The following is a 14,068-nucleotide window of genomic DNA, read 5'->3' on the forward strand; positions in this document are numbered from 1 at the left end:
ATTTGACTGTTTTAAAACTTTCTATTAAAAAACATACAGTATTTATAATTTTGTATCTGTTTTCTATTGTTCAGCATAATATTTTGAGATTTATTTGTGATATTGTATGAGCAGAAAGTTGTTCCATTTTATTGCCGAGTATTACTATTATATGAACTTATCATTGGAAAGAATTTGAACAATATTTTCTTACGGAGTATTTTTTCCCTAATTGAACTTAACAGAAAATGAGGAGTCCTGAGTTCTAGTCTCAATGTTATCATTCATCCAAATTTGAGTGTGTCTCTTCAACAAGCTAGATCTCATCTTCATCTTTCTAATTAAAGAGTGGTTTTAGATAATCATGGAACCTACAACTCAAATATTCTAGGTCTAGTTTATGGTTGTCTATCAGTTAAATATTTATTTCATTAAGAACTATCTCTAGATTACTAACAAATTCATTCATCTTATGTCAACGAGGGGCGTCTTCAACTTAATTCTCAATTTCCATGACAACAAAATTATGCTTTTTTGTCTTCCTTAGGTTAGCTTTTCTTTTCTTTTTTAATTTTTATTTAAAGTTCAGGGGTACATGTGCAGGCCTGTAATATAGGTAAACTCATGTAATGGGCGGTTGCTGTACAGATTATTTTGTCACCCAGTTATTAAGCCTAGTACCCATTAGTTATTTTTCCTGATCTTTGCACTCTTCCCACCCTCACCCTCCAGGAGGCCCTGGTGTCTGTTGTTTCCTTCTTTGTGTCCATATATTCTCATTATTTAGCTACCACTTGTAAGTGACAACATGCGGTATTTGATTTTCTATTTCTGCATTAGTTTGCTAAGGAAAATGGTTTCCAGCTCCATCCATGTCCCTGCAAAGGACATGATCTCATTACCTTTTATGGCTGCATAGCTGCATAGTATTCCATGGTGTATATTTTCTTTATCCAGTCTGTCAGTGATGGGCATTTAGGTTGATTCCATGTCTTTGCTTTTGTGAATAGTGCTGCAGTGAACATACGAGTGCATGGGTCTTTATGGTAGAATGATTTACATTTCTTTGGGTATATACTCACTAATGAGATTGCTGGGTCGAATGGTAGTTCTGTTTTTAGGCGTTTGAAGATTCACCACACGGTTTTCCACAATGATTGAACTAATCTACACATCCCCCAACAGTGTATAAGTGTTCCTTTTTCTCCACAACCTAACCAGCATCTGTTATTTTTTTACTTTTTCATAATAGCTATTCTGACTGGTCTGTGATAGTATCTCATTGTGGTTTTGATTTGCATTTCTCTTAATGAATGACCAGTGATATTGAGCTTTTTTTTTAATATGCTTGTTGGCCACATGTATGTTTTCTTTTGAGAAGTGTCTGTTCAAGTCTTTGGCCCACTTTCTGATTTTTTTTCTTCTAAACTTGTTTATGTTCTTCATAGAGGCTGGATATTGGATGTTTGTCAGATGTGTAGTTTGCAAAATTTTTCTCTTATTCTGTAGATTGTCTGTTACTCCATTGATAGTTTATTTGGATATGCAGAAGCCATTTAGTTGATTTAATTAGATTCCATGTTTTCAATTTTTGCTTACAATTGCTTTCAGCATCTTTGCCATAAAACCTTTAGTTTAATTAGATCCTATATATCAATTTTTATTGCAATTGTTTTTGGCATCTTCGTCATAAAATCTTTGCCCATTCCTATATTCAGAATGGTATTGCCTTGGTTGTCTTCCTGTGTTTTTAGAGTTTCAGGTTTTAAATTTAAGTCTTTAACCCATATTGTGTTAATTTTTGTATATGATGTAAGGAAGGAGTCCAGTTTCAGTCTTCTTCATATGGCTAGCCAATTATCCCAGCACCATTCATTGAATAGGGAGTGGTTTCCCCATTGCTTACTTTTGTCAACTTTGTTGAAGATCAGATAGTTGTAGGCATGCAGGTTTATTTCTAGGCTATCTATTCTATTCCATTAGTTTATGTGTCGATTTTTTGTACCAGTATCATGCTGTTTTGGTTACTACAAGCCTGTAGTATAGTTTGAAGTTGGGTAGCATCATGCCTTCAGTTTTGTTATTTTTGCTTATGATTGCTTTTAAAAATTCCTTTGAAGGAAGATATGGTTTGAAACTGAGAATTACTCCTATTTCCCTTTCACTAATTTGTTGTATTACTTTTAGTTTTTGCTAAACCAAACATTGGTTAATTTGAAATATACCTTATTTATGTCTGTCAAAATTCGCAACATCTTTTAAAGATATGTTTACATTGTTACTTTTTTTTTTTTTTAAGACAGAGTCTCACTCTGTCACCCAGGTTGGAGTGAAGTGGCATGATCTTAGCTCACTGCAGCTGCTGCCTCCCAGATTAAAGCGATTCTCATGCCTCAGCCTCCCAAGTAGCTGGGATTACAGGCATGCACCACCACGCCCAGCTAATTTTTGTATATTTTTAGTAGAGACAGGGTTTTGCCATGATGGCCAGGCTGATCTCAAACTCTTGGCCTCAAATGATCCACCCACCTCAGGCTCCCAAATCGCTGGGATTACAGGCATGAGTCACCACACCCAGCCCACACTGTTACCTTTTCCATAGCCTTTTTATAACCACTCAAGTCAGGAGTGAATGAACCTCTCTAACCTTTGATATCAGATTATATTTTGTATAATTCTTACCTTCTTTTAATCATTCATTATTTATTCAAGCACTACTGCATGTCTTAAGCCTATGACTAGTGTAAAGGATATAATAATGAGCAAAAGAGAGTCTCAAACTTCATGTGCTTTTATCCCAGCATGTCACCATGAAGCAATTACTCTGAATTATAAACAAGCTCTCTGAAAAAAATTGCTGATGCTGTCATGCTGCCACAATAGTAAGATCTAACCTAGTTTTGGGTGGGTCAGGGGAAGATCCTATGAGTATGTGATGTTGAAGTTGCAGTCTGAGGATGAGTTAATGCTCTGAAGGTCTGTGTATGCATATTGGGTGAATGTGTATTAGTGCACAAGTGTGCATATTTGTGTGGGTGTATATGTTTATGTCATGGGTGATGGTGGTAGGCATATCAGAATGGATTAATTTCTTGGCATAGTTACCTGTCTTACACAGCAACATCACACAGTTTAGAAACTCACTGGATTTTGAAAAGCAAGGGAGAGAAAACTGTGGGAAGATTCCACAGTTAGTAGCAAGTAAAAGACCTTGTAGAATATTGTAGACCATTTTTAGTGTTTTAGTTCAGCTTTTACCCGATGAACTATTTATAGAGTTTTAAACAGAGATAAAAATTAATCAAATATTTAGAGTTAGAAGAGAGTTTTGGACTGAATGTCCACGTTAGAAATCTTTGGTTGACATATGAGGAAGGAAGCTTTGTATGTTGATGAGATGCCTGAGCAGAGGTATCAATTCTGACTTCAGAATCTCTCAAAATAACCATTTCCACATTTAAATGTATTATAGATATGTATAGACATATCTCAGTACCTCCTCTTAAATTTTAAGACCCTGTGACTGAATTAACATAACAAGGCTGATGGGGATTACTTCCTAGGTTTTATTTGAACAAAAGAAAAGCTCTATTTCTGCTGAGGTTGAGTGAAGGTAGGATGATAAAAATCTGGAACTATGTCCCAGGTTGCATTACCTGGAAAACAGACTTTGAGCAGAAATTTGTGTTTAGAAAGTTTACTGGGAAGTACTCAAAATCAGCAATTAAAAGGGGGAAAAAGAATGAGAATCAGGCAGAGGGAGGATAGGGTTTGGATGAGTCCCAAAGCCCTCAGTTGATCCTGTGGAGCTCTGGAACTTGGTGGCTCCACAGAAATCACCCCTGGAAGGGTAGGGAGGCAGGGATTTTCTCAGATGCTGGCTGCACCCAAGGAAAGAATTTGTCCTTGGGAAGGTGGATCTTCTCAGGTGGGCACAACTCCTAGAAAGAGACACAGCTGCCAAGATCAAGGGGAAAAATAATATTTCAAGCCTAAAAGGAGAATCCAGTGCAAAAGATTATTAAGCTTGTCTAGCTAAGTATCACAGAAAAAATACATCAGAGAGATTAAAAAGTGAGTGCTAGACATGGTTTTGGGGGCTCTAAATCCAGCTATTTCTGAATTATTACCTTTTGGGTTTTTCATATTATCAATTATAAAGATCTCCCATCTACTTCTTTCATTGTGATTTTTCAATAAGTTTTGCTGTCAGCAGTTAATACACTGTTTTTTAAATTATTATTCACTCTTTTCAGGGATACAGAAGAAAACCAAGTTGATGAAGAGAAATATCAGAAAGCTTGTCTTCTGAAATCTTCTGAGAAAGATATAAGAAATTATAAGCATAATGACTACAGCAGGATTGTAAAACTGAGGACTGTCTTTCACAGGTGAGTGTTGTTAGATTTTTTACTCTTAATGAGGGAATTAGGATGGACAATAAACTTTCTGAGAATCGGATGAATTTAGGATGAGGCCTTCATTTGACCTTAATGGCAAAGTTTTCCCATGCGTGTACTAAAAAATGCTGCTTCTTCAGGTCTGGAAAAAGACACTCAAATGATTTGGACATCCAAGCATTACTTTAAAAAAAATCTTTCTTTGAAAATAGTGCATCTCAGAAAGAAGGATGGGAACTCAATATTTGGAACCCTGTCTCCACTGTGTGCATGCTTTGTCAGCAAAGTGAGTTTAGATCTTAGCTTAGTTATTTTTAATTGCTAGTAATTATCCAAAACAAGAAAGCTACATTGGAAAATATGATATTTCCTCTACTATGCCTTTGAAAAAAAACACAATTAAAGTAAAAATATGGCCTAATTGCCAGAAATCAATGTTAAGAAGTAAATTTCCCTTATAAATGCTCCTCAGTGATGCTTGGCAAAAGCATTATGTAATGTCACATTCTTACTTCAGAGGTAATATTTCAGTTCAATTAGTTTCTCATCCAATTGATATTACCTATTTCAGAAAGCCATTAAAACCAAAAAAAGGAAAAATTTGGGACCTGGATAAAGAAGTAGATTATTCTCAGGAAGTGTCATTTGCATTATTATTTACAGCATTATTTACACTTAGGCTGCTGATCAGTAGTGACCCTCACTTTGACATGATGCAAATGTCAGCAGTATTGAAGAGAAGAAAAAAACAGCTAAATATATTAAAGAGAACAATATGGATTGTGCTACTTTAGCATGCTCAGATCTGAAGGGTTGTCAAGCGTGCAACTAGGTAGTGTGCCTAATTTTGAATTTAGTTAATCAATTTAGGCTTCTGTTCTAGGCATGAAATTGGGGTACAGTTGGGGAGCTGCATGTTTTAAAGGTGAAGTTCAAGTTTGCTTTCCTAGTCAGATAATTTAGTTAGGTAAATATCTGGTTAAAAACAAAAACAGAGAAAACAAAACAAAACAAAAAGAAAAGAAAACAAAAACAAAACAAAAGAAATAAAGGAAAAGAGAAAAGAACAGAAAAGTGGTAGATTAAGAAAATAACAGTTACATAGCAGATACTGTGGGCAAGAAATTGAGCTAAGGGCTTTGGAAATAAAGAGCAATAATTCAACTCATTTCACGCTCTTAACAGTTCTATGAAATGAATGTCATTATTATCACCAAATTAAAATGAGATATTTCTGGCATAGAGAGGGCTATGTACCAGGAAGAGCAAGGGTTCAAATCTAATGCAATCTGTATTGAACCCCACACAGAGTTTAGGATTCTAATCACTACATTTTTGAAAGGTAAGTCTAGTTCTCTTAAATCAAAATGTAAATACTATGTTCCCATTTCTATCTCACTTCCCAACCCAAACTAGACATTAATCTAGTTATACTATAGTAATATTTTTATAGTTACATATAGAAAGACTATAGTTATATTCCAACTTATCAACTAATTCATAAAATTACACAGAGAATATCTTCTCTGTAGTGGCTTTTCTCAATTTAAAGCTCAGAAATTTAGAAAATATTTTTTCACATCTCTTGAATATATATGATAAAATCATTTCTATAAATATTTTGGTCAAATTTTGGTCAAATATAGAGTTCTTAATATAGAGGGTTAAATGACTCCTATAAATTCAATGGAAAAGAAAAGTAATTCAATACCTAGAAAAAATGGACTATTTAGAATATGAAATAATTTATTTCTAATAACCATAATTTAAACTCTGAAAAAAGTATTTTCCATCAGATAGACATAAGTTTTGCTGTAGAGTGAGAGTCGTAGCCAAATGATGTATTTGAAGATCATGTGATGCTATTTCATTCATATAGTCATTTTGCCCTTTTCTTAAGATGTTCTAATTATTTAAGACAATCCAATTTCTTATTTTGTCATTTGGTTCCTTTTTCCTCAAAGTTTTTGGTGAGAAGCAGTCTGAAATTACAGCTAATGCAAGGACCCATGCTGAGCACAACCACCTTCCTGCTGCTGAGAGTGGATCACAGGGCTACCAGTAGAGAACTTGGTTTGTCTCACTCTGCAAAGGTTTTCTTCTTCCAAGTTTAATGTCTCAAATCTCAAATCATCTGCTAATAGTAATGTGGTACATATGTAGAGTCCTTTATATTTATTATATTTTAAAGATATTTTTCTTTATTTGCATCCAACTTCGAAACATAGTCACTAATTCCAAGTCAAAGCAATGTTATTTTACTAATTACATCTTTACATGTTATATCTCATTTTTAGTAATTCCTTAATTTTAATTTATAACTTTATGAAACTTTGCATTTAGATCAATATATCATTTTAAAGTTATATAATTTTCCCCATTTATAAAATAACTTTATTGGCCTTGTTGTCTTCCCAGTCTCTCTTTTTATGTATTCTTGACATAAAGACTTATTGTTTTTATTCTGATCAATCAATTACTATTTTTTTCAATAATGCTTCTTATAAAGCTCAGTGACAATATACATGTCATACCTGCTCTCCTTCTCTTAAATACATAAAACCACAGTGCCAGAAAAGCATTATCCAAGTTAGTTAAAAGATTTGGTGAAAAATGGTAATAACAAATTCTAGAACTTTTTAAAAATTCACCTCCACCCACCCTCAACCTGAAAAATCCAAATTTTTCTTATATGTTAATAGTGTATAGAGAAGAGATTGACCCTGCCCCCCGCCCCACCTCCACTTCTGCCTCCCACCAATATCCGTGTTAGGAAAGCTTGGGAACTCCACATCTGGAAGTTCAGGCCCAGAGATAATCATCTCATCACTTTGCCAGCAGGAGCTCTTTCTCTCTGTCTCTCTCAATCTCTTTCTCACTGACTCTACAAGCTTAGTTTTAAAGAAGTAGCTTAAGCCTTTGACATAAATTTCCCACTATGAAGGGTATTGTCTGAGAGACAATGTAAATTCTAAAGTGTCTAAAATACTTTTTAGTGTAATGTTCTGCAAGAATGTGACTCAATAAGGCATTCAGCAGTGACTAATTTTGCAGACATGAGGACTCGTCTTGCATCTTGGTTTAACTTGTCAATATCTGATGTTCTTAATAGCTTGCCTGAAGCAACTAGCAAACTCTGGACTTAAAGGGCAATTGCAGATAATATTTAACTTTTAACTCTATTCCAGAGTTTAACTGTCATTTACATGATTACTTAGAGTGACATTCCTGAACAGTGAGCTCTCAGGATAATTAAAATTTAATTTTCTTTAGGGATAGAATACGGGAGATTATGTTCAGCTTATTAGAGCTGACCCTTTACTCCTAGACAATTTTCCAGTTTAATTTGTCTTATGTAGTACATAATTTATGTGGCCCTAGTTATTATGTACTGTACTTTTATTCTAACAGATGCTGCTTTAAATGCCCAAATTAAAAGTTCTCAATTCCTTTACTATTGTAGAAAGCAGCATCCTGCATGGGAAATAAAGGGGAAGAAAAAAATCAAGTGAGAATAGACTGTATTTTTAGACAAAAAAAAAAAGAAGTTCAGAAAAAAATAGCCATTATAAAATCATAAAATATTTGCAAATTTACCTTGAGATCTTATATTGAATTTTGCCTTTATTATTATTTCTGGAACACAAAAGAGTGCCTTAATTAACAAAAGTTTTTTTAAGTTTTAAAAAAATCATATTGCTATTGTAAAAACATATTGTCTGAAACTATAATATTCAGTATGGTATAACTGGCCACATATGACTATCTAAATTTTAAAGATTAATGAATTAAAAGTAAATAAAATTTAGAATTCAGTTTTTAGTTGCATTGGCTGCATTTTAAGTGCTTAATAGCCACGTTTATCATATTGAACAGCACAGATGAGAACATTTCCATCATCTATTGATTGGACAGCGCTGGCTTCAAATAATACTTCTGGTAAACCTAATCGTTTCTCTTACATATGTTGGTGCTTTCTCCTTAAGTATAGTTGCTTACTACTAGGTCTACTGTTGCTTACTACTGGTTCTACTGTTTGAGGGCCTGAAAGTGACGCCTTACCTTGTATGTTGAGGTGATCCAGTAATAATGTTGCAAAATTAACAGCAAGCCTGATGTCAAGCTGTCTGAAATTTCCTGATCACCACTGAAGCAAATGCCTAAAATCAGGGTAAGACTGAGGATCAGAATGTTTTTCTGGTGAGTTGAGGATCTATTATGAAGACTGGAGCGCTTGGAAGAAAACGAGAAAAAGTCATATTCTATGTGGTCAAAGGATTAAGTTCTACCTAGGCCCATCCTTGGCAAAATTCAAGAGTCCTTTGAAAATTTGTGGTGATTGAAATGTGTAAGGTGGAGAGGGAGCTCCCTAGATCCGCTGCCTCATCTGTGCTTCCAAATCTTCTGGATGTTCCAACATTTGAAATAAAGAGGACTTGACTGTGTAAAGATTTTGGGATGTTGAGACTAAGAAAGTTAGAATATAATAGTGCAGGGAAAAATCGATTTGGGCCTTTCTTCTCCTTAGGAGAACAAAAACTAGAGATAATGGGTACAATTATGAGACTATTTTACAATATCCAGGGAAATCTCAGTCCTTTTGGAGTGCTATATTTTCACAGAATGGAAAAAAAAAATCTTGTGGAATATATTTTCTATTGTCTTTTCAGCATATTTTAGAGATTTTTTTCAAGTTTAAAATGAATTAAATTTTAAAAAAATATATTTTTAAAAAGAAAAATACATTAAGATGAATAAAGTTTAAAAATCACAATATTGAACATTCATATTCAAATTTTTCTCTATTTTTCTTCTTTTGAATAGGACTCTCAAATTAAAAAATGTGACAATGTAAAACTAGCATCAGTGTCTAAGTCACCTCCTGAAAGGCAATAGGCCTGGAGATAGCAATATTAGGTATTTACCATTCCTTAACACTGTCACTTTTTAGCAGGGTGTTTCATATATGGTCAGTGGATGATAAATAGGGAAAGCCTCCAGTTTTTGATATGGGGAATAAAGAGGGAACTAAAAAAGCTTTGAAAACTTCTAGGGAGCCTGTTTATCAGAAGAAAAGCACCAGGAGCCACGAACATTAATTTCTGATATGAAGTCTTTTACTGACTAGCTGCATGAGTTAGGATAAATTTCTCTACATGTTGGGAGTTGTTTCCTCAAATGTAAAATGAACAGTTTAGAACAGTAGTTTCCTAAGGTTCTCTGACTATTGCATTCCTAAAAGTAAAATGAACAAGGGGAAAATCCCAGCTAGTAAAACACATAAGACTTTCACTGTAGAATGGCACAGCATTTCAACTTAGCAAAACGGTATTTTATGTTGTGTTGATAGAGGAATGAAACTTTGGAAAAGTTCCATCAATGTAGACTGATTACATATATTAAAGCTATGAGTATGTAATAAACTATGTTTGTCCAGAAAAAAGGGAACAATTTACATCATGGGGCACAGAAGTCTGTCTCTGGCAAGATAATAAACTTCTCTGTTTCTGCTATCTAATAAAAATAGGGGGACTGAGAATTTAAGTAAATAAAGCTGAAATTAAGCAAATGCCTGTCCAGAGGCAGAAGGAGATTAAGGGCTCTTTTTCATCAATATTTAATTTACTAAGACACTCTTTAGTTAAGTAACTTTCTTATACCACTTGACAGCTTGGTTCACCCTACAGTGAGCCAAGGCGATTCCTAAAATAACCACACTTATGCTACAGCATCTCATCAAGGTTTTGCCAACATGTTTTGTGTGACGTGGGAAAAGATATAGCCCTCTGTGCAAATCGTGAACCTAAATAAAGACAAAAACGTTCTTGACTTCAAAGTTCAAGCTGTGTGCATGACTCAGCCTGGTAGTGTCACAGCTTGTCAGCACTGCAACTTTTTCATTACATGTATTTCTTTGGGCTCTGTTTTAGGAAGATATTCAATTTAAGCAAAAGAAAGTTGGAGTCCCTTCTAATCATAAAACCTAACATTGAAAATAGCCTTCAGACCCAGAATTGCAAACATCGAGACACAACATAATTATCTGTCTTCCTTACTCTGACTGTTAGACTCAGCTGCCTCCAAAGAAAATGGAAATGATATGGTCCTGGAGGGAAAACAAAGCAAAGTCAATCATTTATCTTCCCAAATTTTCAGGACTATCCTAATTTGTATACACTTTGCATTTCTCTTGCACAGGCTGTTGTTAACCTACCTTGATATCTTACATACCTGATGAGGTGACTGAGCCTGATGCCTCTTCTCCTTGATCCTGAGACTATTTCTTCTCCTTAGGAGCATCTCATTTATTTTACCAAGGAAAAGTTAAATTTAGCAAACGGACCCTTTCACAGTTGAGAGTTCTTGCTGATCTGAGAGCCTGTCAAGGTGATTCTATGCCAACTTGGACCTGTGTGCAGTGGAAGCTTCCAGTCTTGCCAAATGTTGTGCTTATTTTGTGACAAAGATGAAAATCACAGTTGGATTTAAAAGGAGGCCATCTAACTTATTTTATTCTTGTCTCAAGTCTCTGAATCTGTATCTCCATGACTGAAAGCTTTGTAAATAAACAGGTGTCCACTTATCCCAATGTGAATTAAAGTTTCATGGAGCCAGAGGGAGAGTTGATTTATTTAAAAAACGAAAAGTTATTGTAATACTTTTCTTTGGTATGTGGAAGTAATAGTTACTCTATAATTTGTTCTGTACATATATTAACACCCATACTCGTAATGTTTTCATGGGATTTATAGTAGGTGTGTTACATAAAAGGAAATGGATTTGACAGATGAACTAGACAAGCTTAGGTCAATGTAAATAAATGTTTATGGACTGGTAAGTTTTTCAGTAAGTGCCAGAGAGAGGTCATATGATGTGTTTATGCTTTTATGTACAAGATACAAACACAAAAATATGTATGTAAGTAAACAAAATAATATTCCCCCATTTATTATTAATGTGTCTGATATAGTAATGCACAAATACACATGCACATTTATGCAAAATCATATTTTCTTCTAATTAACTTATTTCCCCAAGCACCTAAGAATTACGTGTTTGAACATTAAGCATGTTAGGTACCTGCATTTACAACTACTTCAGCAAACTAAATGCCCAGAGTGCCTAATTTACAACAGCACAATAACTTAGGCATTTAGAGATCCATTCAGTGGGATTACCTTGTTTTTACTACTAAATTTAGGTTTTGGTGATGATGTGGTATTAACTGTAAAGTCAATTTTAAGAGTTTTGAAATATATTAATATATAATGTGCATAGCTACGTAATATTCACACAATATAGAAAATATCCTCTCTTGAATTATCTTAGTAATTATATTCTTGAACACATTTTAAAACCTTTATTATTTATGAGTATACTCATTTTCTATGTTCATCTCATGTAGCATATGCATAAACTTTTTATGTAGGTATTTAAGGAAATAGGCATAAGTAGGCATCTTTGTCATACATATCATTTGTTTTACAAGCATTTATATTCCCTGGTTGGAGATTTTAGGAATTTTACTACAGGATGATCAATTATTTAATTTAAATATATAAATTATTTAATTACAAATAAAACCACAGCAGGTTGTCAAAATACTTCACAAACAGAAACCAAAAAAACCCATTATGTCTGTTTTTTAAAAATACCTCAATAATTAGTCTCATGAAACTTTCATTATTTGAACATCTTAATTATTTAAATCTATAAATTAACGAATCTAATGACACAGTATTGAAATTTCACCCTAAATGTAGAAAGCCACTTTACTCAAGGATGTCCTAACAGCTGGGTGGCCTAAGAAGGCCTCATTCACATGTGTAGCATTTGGAAGCTGTTGGTATGGGGTCAGAGGAATGACTAGGATGCAGGTGACTTATTCCATAGTTGACTCACTCGGGCATTCCACATGGTAGTCATAGGATTCCAATAGCAGTAAGGATATAAACACTTTCAAGCACCTTATTGTATCGCATTTGCTGTAAACCACTGACTAAAGCAAGGCGCATCACCAAGACTGGACTCAGAGTGTGAGGGGTGTATAATGGGCAAGGACTCAGGGGGGCAGAATAATCTGTGGTCTTTTCCATAGTATTACACAAGAGTACTAAAGGTTTACATCCTACTGAAGGAGCTACCTTTCTAAGCCATTTATTGTTTCTTTTATAGTTTTAACTTATTGTGCTAAGAATACTTAACATGAGATCTACCCTGTCAACAATTTTTTTAAGTGTACCATGTATCTCTCTTGATTATAGGGAATAGGGAAACAGGAGAGTTACTAATTCATGGGCCTAAAGTTTTAATTAAGCAAGATGAATATACTCAAGAGATAAGTCTTGAAGAAAAAGGTCACTGGGTGAGGTGTTAAATATGTCAATCAGCTTGTTGGAAATCTTTTTGCAATATATACATAAATCAAAATGTCACATTGTATACTTTGAATGTATACAATTATTTATTTGCCAATTATACCCAATAAAGCTTGAAAAAAAGATAATATTCCATGTTTTGAAGAGAATGAAAATGAGCTAAAGTAGCAGCTTTATAGATATAACCAAAGTTTAAATATCAGGAAGCATAGTTAGCAAATAGAAATGCCAGGGATGAAGTATCACAGGAGGGCAAGTGTAATGGGCTTGCCCCTTATACTTGTGAGGGATATTGGGGTGATGGGGCTCCTTAAAAGTATTTATTGCATTATATATGCATGTGTGTATGTGTGTGTGTGTGTGTGTGTGTGTGTGTGTATGCTTTCTGTTATAGCTGCAAAAAACCAATGTCCCTTCCTTACTCATACTAACCAGACACAGTATTTTCTAAATATGGTCCCTGAGCCAGGTGCAAAGGTACAACTTGAGATGTTTGTGACAAATACAGCTTTACAAGTCCTATTCTCGAGATTTTTGACTCAGAAACACTAGGATGGTGCTGAGTAATGCAATCTGTAATGAACATCTCAAACTCTTCTGTGAACAAGAAAGGGTATGTGGTGGTTCAAAATCAACTTTTATTCCTTAAAGAGTTAGGCACCAACAATATTTTGTATTTGTTAATTTATTTCTTCTCACGTTTCCAGGCATTTCTTCTCCTTCTAGGTGCCCAAATGTATAATGAATCCCCTCCTACAAGGAACAGAAATATTATTTATAGTTTGAAATTACTTTTCAATCTTAGAATCTCTAATTTTTGAAAATAAAAAAACTTTGAATACCAACACTGAGAAGAATTATGAAAATGAAATCAATGGATTATCATAGTGTCCTACTTTTAAACGGATTTGCTATTTTTGGTTTGTACCTTTCAGAGTTGTGTTTCACAAGGGGGAAAGTGATGTTTTCCTTCCAAATTCACTTTTGTGAATGGGATTTTAAGCTTGTATCCAACTATTGTCACTATAGACATACAAAAATGTAGGTAGGTTTTGTAAACATAACACTATGGAGCACATTGCTGTATTAAAAATAGAAGTCAGATATTGTGACTTCCCGTAGAGGCTTCTTGTGACAACATAACATTTCAAGGCACTGAACTAGGTACAAAAACGAGCTGAGGAATCTTCTTTCCTAAGGCTATCCATATGTTGGGGTAGGCTTGGATCCAGTCCTACCAAGAAGTTGGGGAACTAACTAATGAGTCCTGGTGTTTCTTCCTGCTGACAATTCTATATGCCATTATAAATC

The 14,068-nt window shown here is 34.3% G+C and overlaps 1 pseudogene; it reads left to right on the forward strand.

Moving 5' to 3' along the window:
* The window catches only part of LOC736312 (little elongation complex subunit 2-like), a 202,282-nt pseudogene that overhangs the window by 52,711 nt on the left and 135,503 nt on the right, over nt 1-14,068 (forward strand).

This window comes from Pan troglodytes, chromosome 2, assembly GCF_028858775.2.
Source record: "Pan troglodytes isolate AG18354 chromosome 2, NHGRI_mPanTro3-v2.0_pri, whole genome shotgun sequence".
In the NCBI taxonomy this organism is placed as follows: Eukaryota; Metazoa; Chordata; class Mammalia; order Primates; family Hominidae; genus Pan; species Pan troglodytes.